The following is a 25,510-nucleotide window of genomic DNA, read 5'->3' on the forward strand; positions in this document are numbered from 1 at the left end:
TGTGTGTGTGTTTAAACAGATGTTTTTGCTCAATCTGGACACTGGCAAATGCCTTCAGGCTGCAGTTATTGGTGCATTTTGACCTCAAGCTGGGATAGTTGGGATACACGTCATGGGGCACATCTCATGATATTTCTCCTGTCTCTTTGTTTGCCTGAGCCTCCCCAATTGGAGCAGGAGAGTCAGCTCAGCAGAATCTATTTTCCACTGGGTTTCTTAGAGAGCTGGTGAGTTTTAATTAAGCGCTCTGAGAAACAATCATAACAATTTGCAAATATGTGAGAGACTGGGAGAGCATGACAGGAAAATGAAGAAATAAAGAGGAAAAAAAGTCTCCTGGCTGCTGTGCTTAACTCTGTGAGCAGTGGCCTAGTACAGTTATTACTCCCTGTAGTCTCTTTGGGAATTATCTTAATTTTAGATTTGGCTGCCACCTGATATAAGTATCTAAGAGTCGTATACGGAGAAATTACTGTGCATATCACTAATGGCTGAGTCGTCATGTGCACATGGACTGAGGCCCATAAAGCAGGAAGCATCTTAGCAGGAAGGTTTGCAGACTGCTGTGTAAAATGGAATAATAACCCTTCCGAATGAGTGAGGAGTTTAAATCTGGAAAGGGCAAATGGAGGATTTTACTCTGTATTCACGATTCTTTCCTGATTTCTAACTCACATATCTCAGGCATTCCCCACCAACACTCATACCTGCTGCTGTTAACAGACCTTCAGACCACAGGTTCATATCCCCTTCCTTTTTAGTCCTGGTATTGCCCAAACAAGCTATTTTCCTTTTTATGTCACCAAACAGCCATGTGAGTAATAGTATGGTTCCAGCTGCTCCATTTTAAACGTCTTTACACGGCTGACTATTAACTTCCATGTCTATGGCCCTAAATCTGCAAACACTTAGACTCATGAGAAACCTTATGCACACAAGCAGCCTTTATTGGCTTCAGCACATCAGTGTTTGCAGTGCGGACTTGCTAATGTTTGGTGCAAAATTCCATTCTCAGTTACTCTTCAAGAATCCCAATGCCACTGGTGTGGCTATAAAAGACATAGCACTGTGCTGGCATTACAGACTTAAGACTGATCCTGTGAGGTGCCAAGTCACCTCAGTTCCCATTCACAAGCCATCCAGTGATCAGATGAGTTTCTGTGGTAATATATTTATTATTAATATTATTAACATTTATGTTGTAGTAGGGACTAAAAGCCAAAGCTACGTTGGGCCCTACTGTGCTATATAAACATATGATCCTGGTCCATATAGTTCCAAAGAGCTCATAGTCTAAAAAATTATTATATTCAGTACAAATCTTCTGCATTTAAGATATGACTTACCGTTATTACCTCTCTGATTTTCCTTCTCACATTAAAGTATTTTAATGAGGAACATGGCTATGAATTTGCCCTACATATCCAAAAGTGAGGACTCTATGAAAACAAGGGATCTCTCAAAAATGTTATGGGTTTCTATTTATTTGGGTTTAAATATTGTTAAAATTGGATTTCATTAATATTTCATTTCCAAGACAACTAGGTGCTAGATGAAAGAAGCAAAATAGCTTATTTCAAAGCCCCCTGAAGTCAATGGGCATCTTCACAGTGAATTCAACGGGCTTTGGATCTGGTCCCAGGTCAGTAAATGGATCTGGTCCCAGGTCTTTAAAATAACTGATGATATGTAGGTCTGCTATGTAATATGAGGACCGAGCAGAGACATATCCCTTAAATTCTCCCAAAAGATAAAAGGAAGTTTTAGAGTTTCCAAGTGAGACTACTGTGGTGATATTAAACCACAGGCATGGAAGTGGAGAAAAATAAAGCCCTGACTGAGGTTCACAGATGTGCACTGCCCCATGGGCATGTGATAATGCAAGACCATAAGTCTTAGAAGGAAATTATAGACTACAGGATGGCCTTCTAGGATTACACAGTATATACAAGTGAACTCAGAACACTATATTTGCTGAGGGAAAAAAAATAAAAATATTGACTTTTTCTTGCAGGGTTAATTAACAGTATCTTGCAAAGGTATTCATCGTTCTGTATAAATCATGTCTGAAGATATTACCTCTGCATTTTAGTCATGTTAATATAGCACTTTTAAAAAAAAAAAAAATCCCTGATAGAAATGTTTCTGTGGAACTGCTTTTACAGAGGAAATTTATTGTATTAGGCCACAGCTGTAAATTTTCTCCCTCTAATCCTATAAATTTCCTCTAAATGTTTAATGGTTTATAACTGTAATTATTCTTGTGTGCCAACATTAAACTTTAAAAAGTTTAATTTGGAGACTATTCGGAGAAACTCATCTTTTTTACAGCCTCATAAATAGTTCTTTGATGAAATGAGCAGAGGCTCGGCGTCTGCCCGAGGTGAATACAAATGACACGGTGTAGTCTCTCACTTACAAAAAGGGAGCAAATGCTTTGATGTCTCAAGTGATCAGCTGATACTAAGTGCATCAGTGGTGTGAAGTGATGTGTCTCTTGGTGGATATACACGATGCACTCAAGAATCATCATCATTTTCTAGGAAGGACTTAACTAGGGAGCCAAACCAGCTCTCAAAAGAAAAAGAAAAGCAAACAAACAAAAAGGATAATACATCCAATGCCCAAAGCCCTCAACTTCAAAGTAAATAAATAAATACCACCAAGATCGATATCAGGCCAATCATGTGGTCAGTTCTTCCGGGTGCCTAGTTTGAATAATATCTAGTGGAGAACATAGGACCGTATAATATACCGCCTAGCAAATAACTCCTCTGCCCTATTCAGTTGCCACATCTTAATTTCAGGGGAAGACGATCAGTATTTCAGTTACTCTCATAACGATGATATTTTAGTTACTCTTATAGAAAAGTTCTAAGCATCAAGAAAAACATGTTTTCTTGGTGGCAGATGAGAACAGCTAGATAATCTAGATGGCTCCTGATGGATGTAATTTGTTGATCTTTACTGAAAAAGAAAAGCACCTATGACTATGTCTCCCTGTTTCATGCACCTTATGCTAGACTGCAAGGCCCTTAACTGGGTTAATAATTTATTTGTATCTGAGTTTCTCAAGTTCTCTCCTGTACCCTCTGCTGTCATTCTGCTTCCTAGTGTTGCTCATAAATACTTCCTTCTAAAACATGAGCTTTCTCCTCCATGTTCTCTGCAGAGTGTTACAAACCAGGAATGCAAACTGCAGGTGATAGAGAACCAGATCCACCAATATGTTACAGCTATTCTATCAAAGTGCCTATTAACCCAACTTAACTGACTCATGGCTACTTTGCATTGTCAATTTGATGTAAAGCAGCTTGACTATACCAGTGAGTCTGGCCCATACTCTCATTCACTCACAGTATGCAAAAGAAAAAGAGACAGGGAACATATAACAGTCAGATAAAGACACGTTCTTTAATTTACATGTTCATGTAACTTCTCTGGAGGGCTAAGAGAGGCATCTAAAAGATGTCTATAAGTAATGGGTCATTCTGTTCGCAGTAACCATTCACTTCAATGACACTCCACAGGTGTCAGACAGAACAGCATTTGGCCTTATAGTACTAATATACAGCTTTAAAAGTATAGCGTGAGGCTACATATTTGTAGCTTTTCTACTATGAATTTACAAACATTCATTTGTAAGATGAAAGAGGAAAAAGGTCCTCTCTTGAAAGACATTCCCATCACAAGTTAGGATCTGACTGCATCACAATACATTTGAGGGATTCTCACAATACACAGCAGCACGTCCGCAAGCAGTTCCAGTTTCCCACTGTGGGGAAGCAAAGTGGAACACGTAGCCAGTCACATGTGTTTATTTGCAGGGTCGATGCTACATCCTGAGGGATTTAGGAGTCATGCAAACAAGAGAAACTCCATTGGATAGCAATGTCTCAACGGAGGAATGGAGAGTGCAGTCTTCTCAAGTGAACGTTTGCTTTTAAAGTGTGGCTATGGTGCGTTGCTAGTGCCTTGTTAATGTGATAGATTATGCAGGTAGAGAGATCAGAAGAGGGAGGGACACTGGGGGAGGGAGAGAGAGAGAGAGTCTTAGATTAAAGGCATTGTATAAGTGCAAAGTATTAGAATTATTATTATAATTATTATTTATCCTGGGAATTAGAGGAGTTAAAAGGGACTTGAATTATAAAGTACATTTTGAAAACTGATTATTCCCTCAGGTCTAGATCAAACCAGTGCGATTCAAAAATGTGTGCTCTCCTCGCCAATCCATCTTCTTAACCCTCTGCTCCTAAGACAACACTGAAATAATTTGTCAGGAAGGACCAAAGGAGTCTGCTATGCTACAACTATTTAATAGAAACAACCCTTTTAGGTATCTCTGCAGTGTCTTCACTGGCCTATCTCTCCTCCTCCTTCCCCACAGCACCATGTTTCAATCCTTTCCTCCCTCCAGATCCATGAACCTGTGACTCCTCTCCTAAGGCAGCCCACAGAATCATAGAAGATTAGGGTTGGAAGAAACCACAGGAGGTCATCTAGTCCAACTCCCAGTCAGAGAAATTAAATACCAAAAGCAACTTGAAATAAATAATACTAAGGGAAGAACACAAAATTGGGCCATTTGGTCATGATGTATCATTATAAAATTATCTTACATTTTAAACACTATTGTTATAGACTTAAAGACCAAGGCCTACATTTTCTAAAGTGACTAATGACTTTAGGTGTCCAGCTTGAGACAGTCCAAAGTCAATGAGACTTAAACATTCAGCATTAGTAGTTTGCTAATCAGAATCTCTGGCCTTCCCGAGATGCAGCTGTGCCCATACTGCAGCATGCACAAAATGCTGCTGTCCAACTTCTACCATGTACAAAGGAGAGCAACCATATTAACCAGCTCCTCAAACAACTCAGTTGGCTTGCCACTGATTTCGGAATCCTGTCAACCCTTGTTTTTATAAGCTTACATTCTCTTAGGCCTTCTTTCTCTTTACTTCTGCATATGCTCCTTCATCATTTAACACCAGCCCCCTCTCTAGCTTTCTACTCTGGAATTCCTGACTTCTGTGATAGGCTTTCACTATGTCTGTCTGATTAGCGCTCCATTTCCTTCTGGATCTCATTAGAAATCAAACATTTTCTCACTATCCAACGTGTCTGTTTATTTCTCACTCCCTCTGATATTTTTCATTTTAACCCTGCAAAAAGGTTTTGGGAGTTTGTTTGTGTGAACAATTCTGTACGAAATAATGTGTTGTATTTCTAAAATCTGTTTGTTCTTAAAAAAGGAGATTCTTTAAATCCACTGCTTGCTCAGATTTAACCTCTGTAGTTTGAGATCACTTGGAGGATACAAAAGATAATTTATTTGTAAATATGTATTATACATAAAAATGGCTTTCAGGGGAAAAAGTGTGGGAAAGGATTTTTCAAGTCACATATGCTTTAACTTGGATACAACTAATTTAGGCAGATAGAAATAATTTAAAAGTTGGAACTGGATAAAAAAATCCCATTTTGTGATTCTCTCATTTCTCATCTTCTACATCATATACACATAAACCCAGAAGATAACTCTAAGGAACTCTGTCCCTAAGCCACACTATCTACAGGGGTATTAAGAGAGGTTCAAGATCTTAGCTAAAACAAGGACATGAGTTTCTGGTATCTGCCCACACTGGTGCAGGTGTAGTAAGAACAGCATTTATCAACTTCCTTGCATTTGTCAGCTTGGGTTAAAACAATACTAAATGTAAAATTTAATGAAGTTTGGAGGTCTGACTTCAACTAAAGATGCCAGGAAATTTAGAATAAATGCTCTCTTGCTCTTTAATTCACCCTGCTGTTTCTAGCCACTGCAGGAGACATAGAACAGTGTGTGCTCTTACATACCATATGCTCCGCAATATTAAGTCAGTTTATACATGGCAAGAAGTATTCTTACAGAGCCAAGTTTTCAGCTAGCTTCAAGTCTGACTCCAAAGTTGTGCCCATATTTTGAATGTGCAAATTAGTTGTCCCAGAAATAAATATTTGCATATACAAATTATGTAGCAAGACAGACAGACCTTGGTGCACATAAAATGTGAATTAAACATTTGAGTGTGCATAAATGCAAAACCCACGGATGCCATTTTGGAGGCCAACCAAAAAAAAAATATAGAAGAAAATAAAAAGTCCTTCCATTGGCTTCATATGCCATGAATATGAAGTTACAAGGCCAGATCTATGACCTTGCTAAGTGCTCATAAATGGGACCCCAAATGTGGCTTATCCTGGCCTGGCATAGAACCAGCATAGATGGTTTCATGCCATTCCTCCCTCAGCATAGGAAGCAGGTCAGGGGCATACCAGAAGTGGGAAGGAACGTGGCTGCTTTGACACTGCCCACTGACAATGCTCCCAACAAGGCTGTTGCAAGTCAGTGAAAGTTAAAGCAGCTTCAAAATGAGCACTTTTTTCCTGGATTTGTATGGTAACGATTCTAAACATTGAAGCACTTGGCAAAATTGTCCTTTGCTTTTGTATAGATGATCAAGGATGATAAGGCTGCAAGGAGCCTTCTACTCCAATCTTGTGACCCCTGAAGATGGACTCAGTACAGTTATGGTCCCTAGGCTTTGTGGAGCTTAGATCCTGCTCCCTCAGATGCTTAAATCATTCTCTAAAAGGGACAGATTGGGTGGAGGAGGTGGCACCATCTCCTCCTTGAAGTTGGTTGGGTATGCAAGGAGAGCGGAGTAGGCTATGGACACTGCGGAAGCTGGATTGGTTGGGTTTGCTAGGGGACCACCATCCAAAGGAAAGATGTAGTATATGCACTCCCTTACCCCATGCACTGGGGGGCCATGGGAGGGAAATTGAAGAAGCAGCCATTTCACATGCAGGCTAAGAGTCACAAATTGACCTGGTATATCTAGTATTTTGCATACTTAGAATATTATATAATCTGCAAAAATGCTGGGTCATCTTTTAAATTCCTGAATTGCACACTCCTGAGGGGAGTCACATTGGATCAGATCCTAAGGTGGTGTTTAAATTGGCATCAACAGCTAATTTATCCCCAATGAGGAACCAGCCCATTGACTTCAATGAACTGGAGAGATGAATATGACTCAATGTGATTTGTCATGTAAGGACTGTAGGACCAAACCCCATTATGGCATCCCTTCTCGGGGGACTCATTAATGAAGTATGATTAAAAACATTCTATTGGACTGTACAAGTTGCAGTTCAGAAACAAGTATGATTTCTGTCCAAAGAAAGGGATAAAGAGTTGAGACAAGTAGTGAAGAAATGTTCCATTAGCACCTAGAGCTTTTAGGTGCGTATATCATTAAAATAAATAAAAATCTCTGTGAGGGCCATTAAACAAATTGGATCCATGGTTTGTTTTACTTTTATAGACATTATGAACTCTTCTGTGGAACCCCAGACCATCCCATTAGGACAAAAGTGGATTTTTCAGGCCTTGTTCTACCAAAAAAGGATAAACAACTCTTAAGTTTATGATATTAGAAATTACAAACATACCTTAGTTTGAAGCTGAAGAGTAGTGAGAGTCAAAACCCCATTGGGAGAAGGGAAACTGAAGTTGGTAAAGAGTACTGCCAAACATATGATACTTGCCTGAGGATGGAAAAGGTCCCAGATAAGTGTACAGCAGGAAGGAAGTGTTGATTACTTTTTCTCAGCAGGTGAGGAGAAGAGAACTTGGCTCTGGGGAAAGTGGGGTGTGTGACAGAACCACAAGCCATTGTGTTACCCCTGTGCCTCAGCAGGAGAGCTGTGCTGGAGTTTGAAGTTTAAGCTGCTGCACTAGTCTGTCCTCTTCACCAGCAAAATCTGAGACTTTGCAAGTCTTCACCTTGCCTTGGAGGTAACATTCAATGAACCCCAGTTCCCAGGCCCCTGGAGGAGCATTCCTCTGCAGTATCCAGCCCCTATCACTGGAAGCTCACAGAAATCACTACATTCACTGCCCGTTAGTTTAGCTGAGGACCCACTCTTTACTTTAATACACAGCATGGAGATGTTTTTATGGTAAAACCAAAAATTAACTTTGTTGTTAAAGACCAGAGATTTACATGATAGTCAGAAAGGATAATAGAACAGAAAATGGTTACAAATAAAACAATAATAAAATACTTTTTTCTAGTGTCTAAAATTTAACAATCCTAGTCCCAGGCACTTTCCTCACTTACAGTCAGTTTTCGGCATCCTCAATCCACATGGCTGAAGGATCCACTTTTCACAGATTCCAAGAATTGCCATTCAGAAACAAGTATGATTTCTGCCAAAGGAAAAGGGATAAAGCATTGTCACTTAAGTGATGTTTTTCCCTCTCTTCTGATACTTCAGAAAACCATTTAAATGTCTTTTTTGAAAAATAACCCCAGACAAAGTTCTTCCCTGCTGCATGTTCCTCAGGGTGCAGGTGCCATATTCCCTTTTCACCCTGTAACTATTGAGGTGGATCCAACCACTTAATATTCCCCACTAGACAAAGTACAAAATCAGAAGAGTAAGAATGCTGCCTTCCGACCAATCCCTGCAGGCTCTATTCAGGGCTTAATCTTGCAAAACCTTATACTCGCATGTGAATAATGTGTGCTCAATGTCTGTAGTCCCACTGATTTCCACAGAGTTATGGGTTTAAGTGAAGATTAAGTATCTAAAGCTTGCTACTTCTGACCATAAGTCCTTCTTACATGGGTGAAGCTGCCATTGGAGTCATTGACAGTTTAGCCTGGGAAAGAACTGCAGGATTTGACTCAATGTCTTAATGGGGGACAGCCAAAGAAGTTTCCTTTCCCAATCTAACATTTTGCTTAATTTTGGTAAGATCGTCATTCTGCCAGGTGTCTTCTGGGAAATGCTCAGCACCCTCCTCTCATTCTCTAAGAGGACCTGAGTATCCAGTAGGTTTGAGCCTTATACAACTCCCACGGAAGTCAATGGGCATCTATCTGTTGACTTCATTAGGAGCTGGGTCGAGTTTCAGGTTAGTGTTATATCAAGATATTTAAAAGATATAATGAATGGTGCTATTAAGCTATATATATATATATATATATATAGCTTAACACACACACACACACACACACACACACACTATGCTAAATCCAAAACCATACTAAAATTATAGCCTATGGTACCAAAGATTGTCCACACAGCTAATTATCCTGTATTATGTTTTGTGTCAATATGATCATCGAAAACAGGGAGAAAACCCATCTGCCTATTCTGTATTCATATTCCATAAGGACCATCTTCCAACTGGCAATTCTGACAAAATATTATAAAGGTGGCTGATGCAGCTATGATGATGATGATGATAAGCGTGCATTAGAAATTAATGGCTCATTTATAGGAAATGATTCCAGTAAGCTGATTAAATCACAGTCCTACTGATGAGCTATACATTTTGCACTGCCTTATGTGGCTGTACACTTTGGATATCTGGGTACCTTAAATGACCTCTGAGGTGCTTTGCATTTCTTTCAAACTGTTCCTAGCATGACAGCTTAAAAAGCTTGGCCCTGGCTGTATTCATTTTACTCTGATTTAAAATGCTCACAATTGAAAGGAAATCTCTTTTACAGGTGTCACAGGGAATTCTCTTCACCTCCAAAAATTCTCCTACCCATCAACCCATCAACGTTACTTCGCATGCTATGAAAGTGCACTTCTTCCTAGGCAATTGCTGGCAATCCACTTTGTTATCTCATTCTTTTAAAAAAAAATTGGCAATAAAAAAGACTTGTGGGCTGTCTCACATTAAAAAAACGGCATGAGAAAATATGGTTTAAGTGTTGTAATGTTTAAGGCAATGTCCTTAAGAGATGTGTGCAAAGTGATGATATTATTTGATTCCCATCTTGTTGCGGGTAGAAAGATGTGTACTCCCAGAGTGCTTAAGTTAATATATCCTCCTCCCTCTACACAGCAAAGCACCTATTTTTCCCCACCATAGGATACATCTAAGTCCTATTGCCTTCTGTTAAAGGCGGGGGAAGAACTGAAAGACAAAGGAGGAGTGTGTGTGTGATAAGACAAGAGACCCTTATGCTTTCTGTTTGCCTAGGTTCGGCCTCCCTGTCCAGCATCTGTCATCTGGTAGGATCCCTTCTCCTACCAAGAGATCCCATCCCACCCTAAATAATAAGGAGTCAATCAGTAAAGGTAAAATCAAATAATGTGTATTGAAGGGTTTATAACAAAGAGTAGGACAAATAAGAAGGGGAATAAACAGCAATATAGCACAATACAGTGATTACCCCCAAACTCAACCCTATAAAACAGATAAAAACCTTCTTCACGGATCAAAATGACAGCAGGTGCTTGAGACCTCAATCCTCTGGCTAATGGCAAGCCTTTGGAGAGGAGTTCCAAGGAGTCCCTTGATGTTCCTTCAGGACCACAGAAGCTGAACAGATGGTACGCTCAGGAGAACAGTGACGGATGACAACAAAGGTAAGTGTTTCTTCTCCTTCTCTCTTCTCTTTACAGGTGAAGAAGCTGTTGGAGGAAAATCCCTAGCCTTCCTATCACTAGGATGGATAGATGTCTGCAGGTAAGACCCGGGACTGTCCCTGGCTGCCACTCAGATGGACAGCACCGAGGTCGTGTTCAGGGCAGCCTTTTATACACTTGCCTGGGAAACCCCTTAGCAAAGGCAGGAAGCCCCTTCTGGGAAACCCCTTAGGAAGGAAAGCAGTGAATACAAAGAAAAAGGAAAATAATTTTTGAACTTCAAGATAGGTTTAATTACAATTGAGGAATGTCATGAGTCCATTCACACATCTTTTGTGGAGATGACGCTCTCCTCACACTTGGCACTCCTCATCATATTAGTCATGAACAGAGGGTAGAAGGGGGGAGGGATAGCTCAGTGGTTTGAGCATTGGCCTGCTAAACCCAGGGTTGTGAGTTCAATCCTTAAGGGGGCCACTTAGCAATCTGAGACAAAAATCAGTACTTGGTCCTGCTAGTAAAGGCAGGGGGCTGGACTCAATGACCTTTCAAGGTCCCTTCCAGTTCTAGGCAATTGGTATATCTCCTATTATAATAGAAGTGTTTTTATTATTTAAAAAACCCTATATTGCTCAGAGTTGTAGTAATTATTGACAGATCCATTCAGCCACTCATGTAAAGTCAGCACTAATAGCCATTTGGAAATGCAGGAGGGAATTTTGCCTTCAGACTTTCTTTCCATAAGAACAAAGATGCTGATTTAAAACTTTAACATTCTTAAAGGTTCTTAGCCTAGTGTCTAGGACCAAGGTAGCTATGGGCTGAACAAGACTTTATATATCTCTTTCAAGAAACAGCACATCTTTACCTCATTGTGGACGCTATTTTTACTTGGTTTCTCAAAATAAGAAATGTTGGGTCTCTCACAGTAATGCAGCCTATTTTAGGATTCTGTGGTGAAAGAATTCTCCACAGAATTCACTTCTTGGTGCAGAAATGTGCTTATTAATTTCAGCTTTAAAAAATTATCCAAGTATAGATATGCTCTAGTTCAATCAGCAGTTACGGGCTTGAAGCTGATAATTACTAATAAAATGAAGACAGCCTGAAACAATAGCTCTGAGAGGTCTGAACTGCTCCATGTATCCAGGGTGGGATCTTGACTCTGAAATCTAAAGATGAGTTAAATTCCAACATTATTTACGTTTGTGCAACTGATTTTGGCCAAAATATCCAGCAAATGGGCTTACCTCACAATCTCAGCCTGCATACCATGATTCCACTGTCAACTCCAGTCAACCTGTGGAACTCATTGCCAGGGAATGTTGTGAAAGCCAAAACTATAACAGGGTTCAAAAAACAATTAGACAAGTTTATGGAGGATAGGTCTGTCAGTGGCTATTAGCCAAGATGGTCAGGAATGCAGCCCCAAACTCTAGGTGTCCCTAGCCTCTGACTGCCAGCAGCTGGGAGTAGATGATAGGAGATGGATCACTTGATGATTGCCTGTTCTGAAGCACCTGTCATTGGCCACTGTCGGAAGACAGGATACTGGGCTAGATGGACCATTCGTTTGACCCAGTATTGCCATTCTTATGTTCTTAAAAGATCCAACTGCCCTTCTCAGATGCTAAAAACTCCAGCTTGATCTCCATCAGCTTCTAAGGGCAGTTGAATACTGTCAAAGCATAAATCTGTAGCATACTGAAAAGTTAAAATGTGGAGATGAGTAAAATAAATTCATTTTAATATGAAAATAAACACTGGGACCACTGCACTAATTGGATCGTTCACTTTCATATTTAATTAATTAAAAGCTCATGTTTTAATTTAACTAAAGCTATCACAGAATTTCCAGAGTGCCAAAGAATTTAGGTCTTTGCAGTACAGTACATAGGGCCTTGGTTATTACTGTGCTCTCTAGCACCATGATTCAGCAAAGCACTTATGCATGTGCTTAAGTAACATTGACTTTGGCCCCTATTCAGCAGAGTACTTAGCATGTGTTTAAGTGCTTTGTTGAATTGATGTTTATGCATATAGAAAATATACATATATAGATATCGTCTTGACTTTGCCTGAAAGAAGAATCTTACAGGCATAAAGACCTAATACAGTATCAGTTTCTATAATTACCAGTTATTAGGATCTTTCACCTTGTTATTTTATAGCTTTGCTCTCATGCTAAAAACAAGAGCTGTATTAAAAATCGACAATTATTTTTATGGGAAATTTTAGGAATTTTTTTTCAAAGCCACCTTGTGAAAAAAATATTTCTAAGAAAAACAAATTTAAAACAAAAACATTTTCAGTTTCTGAAAGCCATTTTTGTACCAAAAAAATTTGGTTTTCAGTAAAAAACAAAATAAAATCAGGTTTTGAAACCCCCAAACTGATTTTTTTTTTTATGGAAAATGGAGAAATGTTACCAAATATGTTTTGGTTATTTATTTATGTTTTTTTCCGTAAATAAGCAGACATTTCTGACAAAAAGAAAAAATCCACTAAAATTTTTCCATTAAAATTTTCATTTTGGTAAAACAAACATTTTTCATCCAAAAAATGTTTGGACAATTTTTTTTTTTGACCATCTCTACTTACAACCCAGTTTTAAAAGGGGAAATTTGTTTCCTAGATATCAGCGTTTATCTCTTGCATCAGAGATGATGCCTAGTTTTTCTGTTTATGGGATTGTATAAACTATCATTCAATAATTACTCAATTTATTGGGAATGGTCTCATTTTATTTTGCTGTTAAACAAGAACTGAAACCTAACCTTGCTTCTGGTTTCTGAGTGAACCTGGGTATAAACCCATCAAAACTGAACCTTGCCTATGAGTTTGCAACAAGAGTCACCCAGGGAAAATGAGATTCACTTGAACTTGAACTATTTTTTTAGCATTATGGCCTCTGAATTCATATAAAACTGGTTCTGACACACACTGGTTTCCAACCAAACCTAGGTTCCACATAAATCTAGGCAAAATTCAGTCTGAATTAGTTTCCACAATATGGAAATAAGCTTTAACGCAAGTGGAGAAAGTCCAAGGGCTGGATTTTTAAATGTATTTAGGCATTGCTATTCTGAGTATAGGCACTGTTGTTAACCTGCACTGTTTTCAAAGGTGAAAAGAGTATGTTATCCTTCAATGTGGGAAAGCAGTACCAAAGAAGAGAGTTTAAAAATAAAGTACATTAAATGTAATCCTTTTAGCTCTCTTGTAACAGCAAACACTATGGGAAATTCAGCACAAATGCAGTGTAAAGAGGTAATCAAGGCCTCACAGGGGTATTTACAGGCTGTTACTGTTGTGTGTTTCAGAGCGATAGAGAACATTCTCAGCAAGCAAATAGCCAGAACCAGATCCTCACCTGGGGTAAATCATCATAGCTAGGTTGAAGAATATTGTTATATCAATGCACTAATTAAAAATTAAGTTAGCTTTGAGACTATTTTAGTTGCCAAAAATAGCTTGAAGGGATGACAATTCGGGTGATTATTCCTGTCGACTGACAATTTGGGTGCTTTCCTTCATTGAAGTGAATGGAACAATATCGATTTACACCCGCTGAGGACCTAACCGACAGTGTTTAATGTGAGAGCCAACTGTACTGCCTAAAACTCAGTGTTTTAGAAGAAAAGAATATATTTTCAACCAAATATACAAACATGAATTTTTAAAACAATATGAGACTATTACTTTCACATCATGTACTTGAGTGTCTATTCCCAGAGGGGCTCTGGAACATGAGATGCATTGTCTTGGCAGAAATAAGCACCCAAATTGTCACCTCTTTAAGCTATTTATTGTTGTCTAAAATATCCTCGAAGCTAAGCTAATTTTAATTAGTGTCTTTATATTGTTTTTCTTTAAGGGGGAAAAAAAAGCCAAGTAAATAATGTGTTCTCTGATCTGAATTAAATCCTGTTTGGATAGGGATTTAGGTTTTGTGTGGATTTTCTGCCTATACTTAGCCTAGCCTTTGAAGTTCTTGTTTCTGTAACTTATCTTTGTCACTACTTGGGACTTTCAATCCGATCACATTTGCAGATTAATTCACAATTTTGTTTTCAGGTTATTCAATTGTTAAGACCAGCAAAATTCAGAGAGAGAGAGAGAGAGAGAGAGCGCGCGAAAGAGAGAATGTCACCCTTCATTGAGTAGGCCAGAGCTCAAGGTAAAAGCACAGAAGGGCAATCAGCTGTCATTAAAGCCATCGTCAGCCAGTGGCAAGAAGAGCAGCAGATGTGCCCAGCAGGTTGTGATCATTAAGATCCAGTACCAGTGAAAAAATCTATTAACAGGGTAGAGTCAGATACACAGCAGAAACTTCCACAAAATCTGTTTCACACTCTCTTGCTCTCCCACATCTAATAAGCCTATGCTCACCAATGTGGCTACTACAGAGTCTCTTTGTAGGTGTACCAGACAGTGCACAATAGTTAGGCTCAGTCAGATACATCTATTAAAGTGTTAGCATTTATTTCAGATATCTACATCATACACCCAAGTAAGCAAACTAATGAAAATAAACAAGATTAAACAAATAGACACACATATACTGTCTTTTAAAAAGTAGACTTGGGTAGGGAAAATAATGTTTGAACAAGAAGAAAATATAAATCATCAAAGCTATGCAAGCACAATTTGTTGGCAGTCTGTCTTTCAGAGCAATCTGTGACGTGTATTTGTTAGAACACGTAAAAAGTGATAACATCCTTTTATTAGTAACTGTAGTATTCACTTGTTTGTTGTTTGTATTGCAGTAATGCTCCAATCATAGACCAGGACCCCACTGTGCTAGGTGCTGTACAAACACTGAACAAAAGGGATTTTGCAAGTCCCTGAGCAAAAACTACCACTCTGTATGCCCCTCAAACAGTTCAATTATATCGCTAAACCATTAGGTTCGACTTAACTTCCTCTTTATTGTAGGTATTTTGCCTAATTTTCAGAAGAGCTCAGCTTACATTTGTGCACCTGAATAAGAGCCAGATTTTCAAAAGTGCTCAGCACTCAGCAGCTCCCATTGTGAAACACGTGGCCAGATTTTCTCAAGAGCCCAGCAGCCAAAGTTCTGCTCTCATGAAAAAACCTACTTCAGTTTGGTGCCTAAATGGGAGCCTAGTGCTTTGGAAAATCTGGCCCAAGTGTGGGTGATGGTCCCTTCTGAAAATCCAGCCTAAGTCATTTGGCTCATTTGAATTGAATTAATGTGATACGTAAACCAATTCACATAAAAATACTAAGTAGTTTTACTGCTAACTTCTTCCCAAATCTCTAACATGCAGATGGCAAGTAGCTTATTTAATTTGTATTCGCTCTTTTGAAATGGGAACAAAAACCTATCCAACTGGCCTGTCCCTTTTGACTTAGTGCAGAATAGTCCTCCTTTGGACTCTCTAGAGAGCAGAAACCTGAAGCAGAAACAAAACAAAACTAAATTTTGGTTAGAGTAGATCCCATGATACAGTGGGTATTTAGATACTAATTCATAAAATATATATTTTTGAACTTGAGAAATACAATTCCTTGGCAAGCCAAAGAAAAAGACCCACAATAGTTTACCTTGTAGGGATTTATTTCTTGCTCTCATTGACAACATAATTGAGAGGGACATGGCTTCAACTTTCCTTTGGAAAACGCAAGTATTTTCACTTTCAGATGGCTAAAAACCAATAATGTTGAGAGACAAGTTCTTCCATCATACTGCCAATGTGGTATTTAAGAAGAAACAATAGCTTGGTGTGTTTTTTTATTGCTGCCTTTTACTGTATAGATTCAGGATCGATCAATTGTGTGTCATAGATCCTATGCTGCTAAGGACCCATGGTTTGGAGCAGTAGCATACGATTTCCATCTTCACTGTTGCTGTGAAATTCTGAATGACCATGGTGTGCAAGTTCTATTACCGCAAGAAAGTATTACCTACCAGCCTGACTGGAAGTGGAAGTATGGGAAAGGCTGTTTTCATGTGATTTCCAGCCCACTATTGCACACCAGCAAGGTTTGAACAGTCCCGCTAAACATCCCATTGTTTGAATACTTTTTTTTTTGTATTGACTCTGAAGTCTGGACCTTTTGAGTTTTACCCATCACTAGTGTAAATATGCACATATCTAGATGCATGGCTATTTCTACACCATGCAAATCACTGAGTGGAGAGTGTGTGGAGAGACTATTATTGTAGTGTTTGTAATTTTCAAAGGAATACTGGGAAATTTCCATTAAGCTCAAGCAAATTTAGCCAAATGAAAGCATTGCCTAATGTTTGAATAGTGTATAAATTAAAGCATGAAAGCATCTAGTCACTCATTTTAATTGCTAAAGTGCCTCTGGGGGTTAGATTAGATGAAGAAGAGCCCTTAGATGGATGATAATCTCTCTCTGGGGCAATACTGATAGCTAGGAATATAGTAGCAATTCCTTTTACACCGCAGAGAAGAACAAAGTTCAGATAGAGATATGACAATCAGACTATCCTGGATCTCTAAAAGAAGATTTTAAAAGTCAAACAGAGCAGAGCCTTGCATTACCTGAAATGATGCCAATTACCTGTAATGTTTTAGCAAAAAAGTCTTTAGTTGAAACAGCAGCAACATTCTGATGATATTCTATTGCGAACTTGTCAGAAATGTTGTCTTTTCGACATACAACTGAGGTAGCAAAGCATGAATGGATTTTATTAATTATCAGCACCAGTAAATGCTGTATAGGCTTTTTAGCCATATCCCCATTTGGCTCAAACTGAAAATAAAAAGCAGTTGAAAAAATATTTGAAATGATTTCACTGTTCAAAGCTGCAAATACCATAGAAAAGTTTCATAGTTTGGATGAAATGGACAAATTCCAAGAATTAGTCATCTAGAAGATAACACTTACAGTATTTAGGACAGACTTGATAAGAAGAGTATTTATAAAAAAGGTCAGGAAGTTTTATAGTGTATCCTAAACATGTACATTTTGTTAAACAATATGCACAGCACTGAATGTGATTATATTTACGATAGCATCACTTTACAACATAAGTCAATCCAATGAGCATATGCACATAGGCCCAATCATTCTGCAAGGGAGTGTTTACGTACTAAAGACTTTTTTGTGAAGAATCGGTGATCCAACTTGGAGAGCTAACTTCTGCCATGAGCAACAGCCACGGACTTCAGAAAAAGTGGTGTTCACATATCTCAAGGCATAATTCAACCCGGAGAGAATGAGCATCTAAAATGTGCGCTTTATCAACTTTGAAAATCAGAGTGTAGAATCAGCGTGCAGAAGATGTATGGCCGCAGGGAGAAATGCAGAAACAAATAAGCATACATCTATAATGCTGTCTTCAAATCCCTTAGCATATTTACTGAAACCTTTGAAAAAAATCAAGCTGTATTTCCTCATATTCAAAAGGTAGATGTGGAGATTATATGGAAAATGACTTGCTGACCGGCCTGTGAAAAATTTAACCCATATTGATCACAAGAATGACCATTCTGGGTCAGACCAATGGTATATCTAGCCCAATATCCAGTCTCAGACAGTGGCTAGTGCCAGATGCTTCTAACAGTTGGAAGTTTAGGGAGACACAGAGCATGAGGTTACATCCCTGACCATCTTGACTAATAGACATTGATGGACCTCTGCTCCATGAACTTTTCCAGTTCTTTTTTCAATCCAGTTATACTTTTGGCCTTCACAACATCCCCTGGCAACGAGTTTCACAGGTTGACTGCGTGTTGTTTGAAGAAATACTTCCTTTTGTTTGTTTTAAACCTGCTGCCTATTAATGTAATAGTTCTTGTGTTTAGTGAAGGGGTAAACAAAAGTTCCCTATTCATTTTCTGCACATCATTCATAGTTTTATAGATGTCTATCATATCCCCCATCACCCACATAATTTAATAAAAACACTAAAGGCCAGCTGATGAAAGATATATATATTTACGAATATGCTGAAGACACTCTGGTCATAAGGAATGGTTTTGGATCCATTGTTTTTGATTGATTTTAGTTTGGGACTTTCACAGGAAAAATGCAACATCCCTGCATTATGATCAAAGAGGCCACATGGGTGAGCACTGCATCAGCAGCTCCCGGAATTCTGCCTGCAGACAGGTGAGGAAAAGAGTGCTTCTGTGGATGCTGTATGACCTTAGAGAGATGAAGTGATTTGAAGAATCAGCTCCCCATCAGCAAAACAGGGATAATACTTCTCTAGCTCACAGGGGGTTTACAAGGTGGTACGGTGACGGGTGTCACCTAGTTAGCATACAAGGCATGACATTCTGGCTGCCATGTTGGCAGGAGCATAACAGGAGGGGCTGCTCCAGAGAAGCCAGAACATGGTTCATAATAGATTTACAAAACACACACAGCATTTAGGAGTGCATTTCTATTATTTATGTGTTTTTCCACTTCTCTCTCACAATAGCTTTCAAGGCTTAATGACTGATAACAACAAGCAATTTTGTTGCACTTGCTTTGTGCGATATGGGATTAATTCATACAGTTTAAACAAAGTTTTCAGTCTTTCTAATAAGCTTCCTTCCCCCCACCCCCACCATCCCACTTCCCCTCAGAGGAATATTTGCTTTTGTCAGGAGTCAAAACAGAAGGATGAAAAACCAAGGAGGCAGATTATTTTAAAATAGATGGAATGTCGGAAGAGATTACCTGCACAATATAGGAGGCATTGAGGCAAAAACCTGGAACTGTCAGCCCCACATCAACAGAGAAGCCTTCAACAGAAAGGCAACTGGTAATCAGGCATCCTGAGTGAGTTAAATTGCTTTGTGCAGAGACAGCATGCATGCTAATTGTGAAGGCCTAAAAAGTAAGGCCAAAGCTAAAGGTAGTAAAGTGGAAGTGACAGTAAGCAATTCAAATTCACTTGTAATCCTTATGCTATGTTTAACTACTAGAGAGATGTGGGTAATGAATTATCCATGGTTTTAAACTAGCTATAGATTATTCAAATGCCTAGTTTTAGAGCATATTTGGTCCACTTAAATGTCTGCTAAAAAAGTGCATCAAACCCAGTGAGAGTTTTTTTAGGACATGACTTGAAGGAGAAAACTCTTTCCCCCTCCCAGGTCTCCTATTTAAAAAGCACTATTTCAATTATTTGCTGCTACATCCCATAGCAAAGAATGCAAGGCCAGTATTACACCTTGATAGGGAATGGTTAGATTTTCATTTACTTGATTACTTGCAAGCCACGTTTCATTTATAAAGTCAGAGAGCTCTACAATGAAAGAGATGGTTCAACTGTGGATTGCTGCCCCTGTGGATTGTACAAGATCTGTTTATATCATGACTAGTATATTCAGCTTCTATTCTTCTTTGATGTGGCAAGTGCAGAACTAACTTTTACCTATGCACTTCTATTCAGAGCCAATAAAAAATAGTGATGGGCCAGGACCAAAACAAGAACCAATTATCTGACTCCTACCCTTTCCCCCTGAAATTTGAAGCTTTCAGATAAAATGAGAACCAGATACAATCTACCCTGGATTTACTTCTACAAAGCAAATCTAACTGCGGAGATTTTGCTGAACTAAATCCAGTCCTCCAGTTCTGCCCCTCTCTTTTCAGAATAGATATGGTCCCAAATTGGAACTGTTTCTCCAAACCTATCTCCACCAAACTTGAAACTGGAATGTTTGAATGGGAGAAGACGGGGACAAAACCATCCCCTGATTACCACTTTCCTGAAATAAATCTGACCAATGAGGCTTAGCAAAGCCAATTCTAGACAATGCCAGCTATCCAGATAGGTTTTTCACTTGTCTTGAAACCATAGTGAAGGGGTTCTCAACCTTTTAACAAGTGCAGGCCACATCTTAAGAGAGATTATCTCATGGAACAACTCCTCTCTGATTTCTAATGGCCTGAACCTTCTCTCTTGCTTTTTACATGATCACGATATCCCAGTAGCAACTACAGCAATTACTTATGGGGGAAAGTTGTGTTAGGAAATAATGCAACATATTTTTAGTGGTCTTTTAAATATGATTTACCAGCTGGAAATAAGGAGATAGTATCATGTAACCAGGCCAGATCCCTGTGAACCACCAACAAATGCTATATGGACCACCGGTGGCCCTTGAATCTCAGGCCATGCTTTGAGAACTACTGCCGTTGGGTACATTAAAACAAATACATTTTTAAAATACCGCCTTCTCACTTTCTCCTTCTCAGGTTTTCATTCCAGTATCTCTGATACTCATCAGGAAGAAAGGAAGCTGTTAAAATGTGGATTAAAATTTCAAAAGCACTGCAGAACTGTATATCTGCATTTTTAAATCTAATAATCATAGAAGTATATCTCTCTGCAGCCGTCACACATTGGCCCAATTAGCCACTATAGACAAAAAAGGCTTATCTGGCATCAGCCTTCCCCTCAATGAAAGATGTAAGGAAGTAAATACTAAGGATAACAGCGGCAAACATAAGACTGTGGAGATGCAGCTGAATCCGCTGGTCAGTTAAGTGAAGAGGGCAAGGTTTGCCCTCTTACATGTGGTCACTTGACTCCAAACATGTGCCAAGATTCAGAGAGAAACTCTGAGCATCTGCCTGAGGTACAGTGTCTCTGGTGTACTCTTACAGTATGGGTACACAGTGAAGAAACCCACGGCTGGCCTGTGCCCGCTGCATGGGCCAGCTGCAGGTGTCTAGTTGCTGTGTAGACATACAACCAAAGTCAGCCATTCACAGAGTAAACCTGCTGTTCCCTGCATATACAAGAAATAATGCTATCAAAATGAAGCAAACTATTCCCACTCCTAGAGTATAAAGTGATCTATCCACGCCACCCCAATCTCATAGTGGGTATTGTGAGGCCTACTTACTGTGCATTAGGTATTGGATCCTCTCAGATGGAAAATAGAGAATCTCTGTTCATATGGCACATTATAGGGTGAATCAGTGACAGTATAATGTACATGGGCCTTTGAGTGAGAGGTTCCATCAGACTTATGAAGAACTCAATAGTATTTAAAGAGACTTTTTTTTAAACTTCTAGATTTCAATAGTACCTTGCAATGAGGCAGCCATGCACGTCAGTTACAATAATTAAATAATAATCACATGCATCCGACGAAGTGGGCATTCACCCACGAAAGCTCATGCTCCAATACGTTTGTTAGTCTATAAAGTGCCACAGCACTCTTTGCCAATAATTAAAATGACAAGCGGAACCACAGCAGATAGCAGCTATTATTACATGGTTTATTTTTATTCCAAGATGGAATATTTGTAAATGTGTGTGAGTTTCAAATGCTGCTTTTGTTTTAAATGTGCACTATATTTTCCGTGAACGTATTGACTTAAAATTAATCCTGATGACATGAAAAGTACTGAGAAAGGAGGAGGCTTTGAACCCGTTTGACAGAATTTAGCTAAGTCACAAACTCAGAGCACATGCCTTTCTAATGTTTTGATTAATATTCTTGATGTGTCTTTAGAGTTACAACGTAGAGTGGATCCAAGTTGGCATCACGCCTAATGCTCTTGAGGGACATTACAACCGAGACTCCAGCTTGGGACCTTATGGCTCTAGTGGTCTGATTGTTTATTGCCATGTTTCTATTGATGTAAATTAATTTGAACACAAATCTTAAAGCAAAGACCCATTTTGCCTGATACAACTTCTTTGGAAACTCAGAAGAGGCTCATGGGGATTGTTCAGCTTTTTTTGTGACCCTATCAAACTAAATCTCCATAACAACAAAATAAAAATGTATTCCCTTGACTTCATGTTTACTTTTAAAAGTCAAAGTGTTGAAGGTGATGGTCTCTTGCACTTTTGCTGATTTTCCTTTGAAACAATGCATTGCTAAAGGTATTGCATGCTTACTCATTTAATTAATGCTAATACAAAATGCATTTAAATCTGGTGAAAACAAGGAGAAAAACAGGTCTATTTGAGTATCAGAGGGGTAGCTGTGTTAGTCTGGTTCTGTAGAAGCAGCAAAGAATCCTGTGGCACCTTATAGACTAACAGATGTTTTGCAGCATGTGGGTATTCACCCACGAAAGCTCATGCTGCAAAACGTCTGTTAGTCTATAAGGTATCACAGGATTCTTTGCTGCTTCTACAGGTCTATTTGAATTAGGAGTTAAACAACATTCAACACAAACTGCAAACTTTTTTTTCCCTCATGCTCGTACTTTTTTCAATGGAAAGTTACAGACTATGCTCTCAAAAAATTATAGCCATACAATTGTGCTATATGATGACTGTGTGTGGGCTGCTGCTTCTCTGTGCATTGTTCATAATAGAGAAATTCTACTCTCAATAATATTGATGTGTATTCAAGGGGGATGTGTGGGTGTCACTGGGAGTAGAATTTAGCCCTTCTGAGCCCTGCACTCTGCACAGCTCGACTACCTTTTACTCTTATATTCTTTTGCCATCTATTGCCTCTGCTCTTTTCTCCCACAATTCATGTTAAACAAACTTCCCCAATCCCGTAGGCCATGTGAGCTCCCTCTGCATCAAACCCCTGCTTAAAATCCTCTTCTTTCAGTGGATACATCCTGCCACCCTCCCGCAAAATGATAGGGAAAAAGACATTTAAAAACAAAATTACATTTTAAAAAGTGGCGAAAAAGTGGCGCTGACATGTGTACACTGCAAAAAAATCAACCAACTACCCTGATCTTAACTTGTGAAAACTTCATTCCTCCCTTGTGTGTTATATGAAGTATTTCTGCCACCTTTCAATTTAATATCATCAGAGTCGGGTCTTTAGGTTATAAACCCGTGTTTGTAGTTGCCATAAACTCTTATGGCACTGCAAATATAAATAAGATGAAAATAACAATGCATTTTTATGTATACCACACTTCATGTCCAAAGGCTGGAGTCTAATAACTCTGGTACAGGGTGAAAAAAAATACACCACCACCTCACACATCCCACTTCTACACATACAAACTAGAAAAGCACCTTCCCATGAGTATGCTGTAGGATGGTCAATACCTCTATCTGTGTTGATAGGAATTGCTCTAAATAGGGTAACAGACAGCCCCTCAGATAGAGAGTGGTCCTATTAAGGCTTTATCTACATTATGAATAGTTAGGTGGATAGTGCACTTGCTGGATAACATTCTAGGGACTAAGGTAATTGAAATGCAAAAATTGGAATGGGATATGAAGTTCATGGGCTCTCGTGCATGGAATCTTTAGCAGTTGTGCTGCAAGATTCTATAGTAGGTACAAGTTGTGTTCCCTCTAATTTTTCCCCACTCATGTGCGGAATGAATTTTGTTATGTGTAACAACATGGAGGTGACGTGTGACACATCACCTCCATATTGGTGAACATAACAAAATTAATGTGGTGGGGGTGGGGCCAAGGGTTTGGAGTGTGGCAGGGTGAGGGCTTTGGCTGGGGGTGTGGGCTGGGGCCAGGCATGATGGGTCCAGGGTGCAGGAGGGGGCTCAGGGCTGGAGCAGAAGATTGGTGTACAAGCGGGGGAGGGGGGCTCTGGGGTGGGGCCAGAGATGAGGGGTTTGGATTGCAGGCTGCCCCGGCCCGGGGCTATGGCGGGGAGGGAGGACTCCTCACAGCTCTCTCCCCCTGCAGTAGAGCCTGGGCTGGGGGAGAGGGGCACCTCTCCCCCAGCCACAGCGGATCCAGGGCTAGGAGAGAGGCATCTCTCCCTGCTGCAGCCCTGAGTACCTGCGCTGCACTTAATAGGCTGCAGCACAGCCACGCAGCTTAGAGGGAACTTAGGGTACAACCTATTAGTGGTTTTCAAGACCAATCCCAAATAAAGAGTCTACTGTGGCCTCCAAGTAGTCTGGTACAGCTGGATTCCAGAATGTGTTGTTTCCTTGTTGGGAGAGAAATACCGTATTCTTGTCTAATCTAGATACAAATATGCATACTCCTGGACAGTTATATTAGATGGCAAAATTAATATGCCACTTATAACTCAGTTCTCTATAGAACAGCTCTGATATTTTCCTTGACTGCTTCTCTCCCCAAACACTGATTTTGGACGCTCCAATTCCCAAAGTGCCTGGCCTCTTCTCCCAACATATGATCTTCACTGCTGTACAGCAGAAAAAGTCCACACAAATTCGGATATTATCAACCATTCATCTTAAACACAAGGCCTTGGGCATTTGCCGTTAACACTATATCCAGTTCAAAGGCATATCTTCTCATTACCAATTAACTAAACTGAGTGTCAGGTTGGGTGTGCCTACAGTAGCTGCTAACCCCTTACATGGGTTCCAGTCTCATAGTTATTTCAAAAAAGTTATTAGCTTCACAGCTCTAACTCTTTTGATGCAATGATTACCATTATGCAACCTAAAGATTATGAACTTCTGTTGTGAGAAGAATCATCACAAATTCTGAATATTTCAGAGGTGAAAAATTCCTCTCTTGAACACTACTGAAACCTAGGCTTTTGACTGGCTCATAGTTATAAATAATCCCTCACACCTTCAAGAGATGCACCTTGTCAGCTTGTTGGAGTACTCTCTAACACTAGATAATGCTGCCAATGAACAAGTGAGAGTCACACTTAGTTTTCACTTTCCTACTGTACAAGTAAGATGTAAAACTTTTCCAGATTGAGGGTCAAACACACTCCCCACCCACCCATCCACACAGTCTGCAATCTTGGCCACACTCTTGGGTGGCTTCAAAACTTTATAACCTTCATTAGAAGAAATAGAAATATAGATCTGGCAATCCCCAACATACAGAGGATAGCTTGGCCCATGTTTTCTTATCAGCTTATCAAGTAGATTCACAAACACATTCAAAAATAAACAAACCAACAACTGGTGAGAAAACAAATCCATGCGAGGGGACTTCTGGGAAAGTTCTCCAAAGGGATGGATGGACATTCTCTCCCTCCCTCCCCCCACACTTAAAAAAACACTTTCTGAAATAAACTGCACATGTTTACATAGCTGCAACGTTACAATGTCATTTTATGTTGCTAGTTGTTATTTGCATTGTGTCATAGGCATGTTTTGGGGTGAAGTATGACGACATCATAAAGTACAGAGCATGGCACATAAAAAGAGTTTTCTGGCTCAC

The 25,510-nt window shown here is 39.4% G+C and overlaps 1 long non-coding RNA gene across 5 annotated transcripts in view; it reads right to left on the bottom strand.

Moving 5' to 3' along the window:
• LOC120407263 overlaps positions 1 to 25,510 on the bottom strand; it is a 234,434-nt gene that overhangs the window by 33,089 nt on the left and 175,835 nt on the right. For 2 of the 5 annotated variants that reach the window (XR_005599867.1, XR_005599864.1), the window contains exons 2-4: positions 10,281 to 10,412; positions 8,172 to 8,260; positions 7,501 to 7,596 (exon numbers count right to left, since the gene is read on the bottom strand). This is a non-coding gene — a long non-coding RNA (uncharacterized LOC120407263). Of the gene's footprint in view, positions 1 to 3,453; positions 4,027 to 7,500; positions 7,597 to 8,171; positions 8,261 to 10,280; positions 10,413 to 25,510 lie in introns of those variants that run through there. The other 3 variants (XR_005599865.1, XR_005599866.1, XR_005599868.1) reach the window with 2 other exon arrangements.

The sequence above is a fragment of the Mauremys reevesii genome, linkage group 6 (genome assembly GCF_016161935.1).
Source record: "Mauremys reevesii isolate NIE-2019 linkage group 6, ASM1616193v1, whole genome shotgun sequence".
NCBI classification, from domain to species: domain Eukaryota; kingdom Metazoa; phylum Chordata; order Testudines; family Geoemydidae; genus Mauremys; species Mauremys reevesii.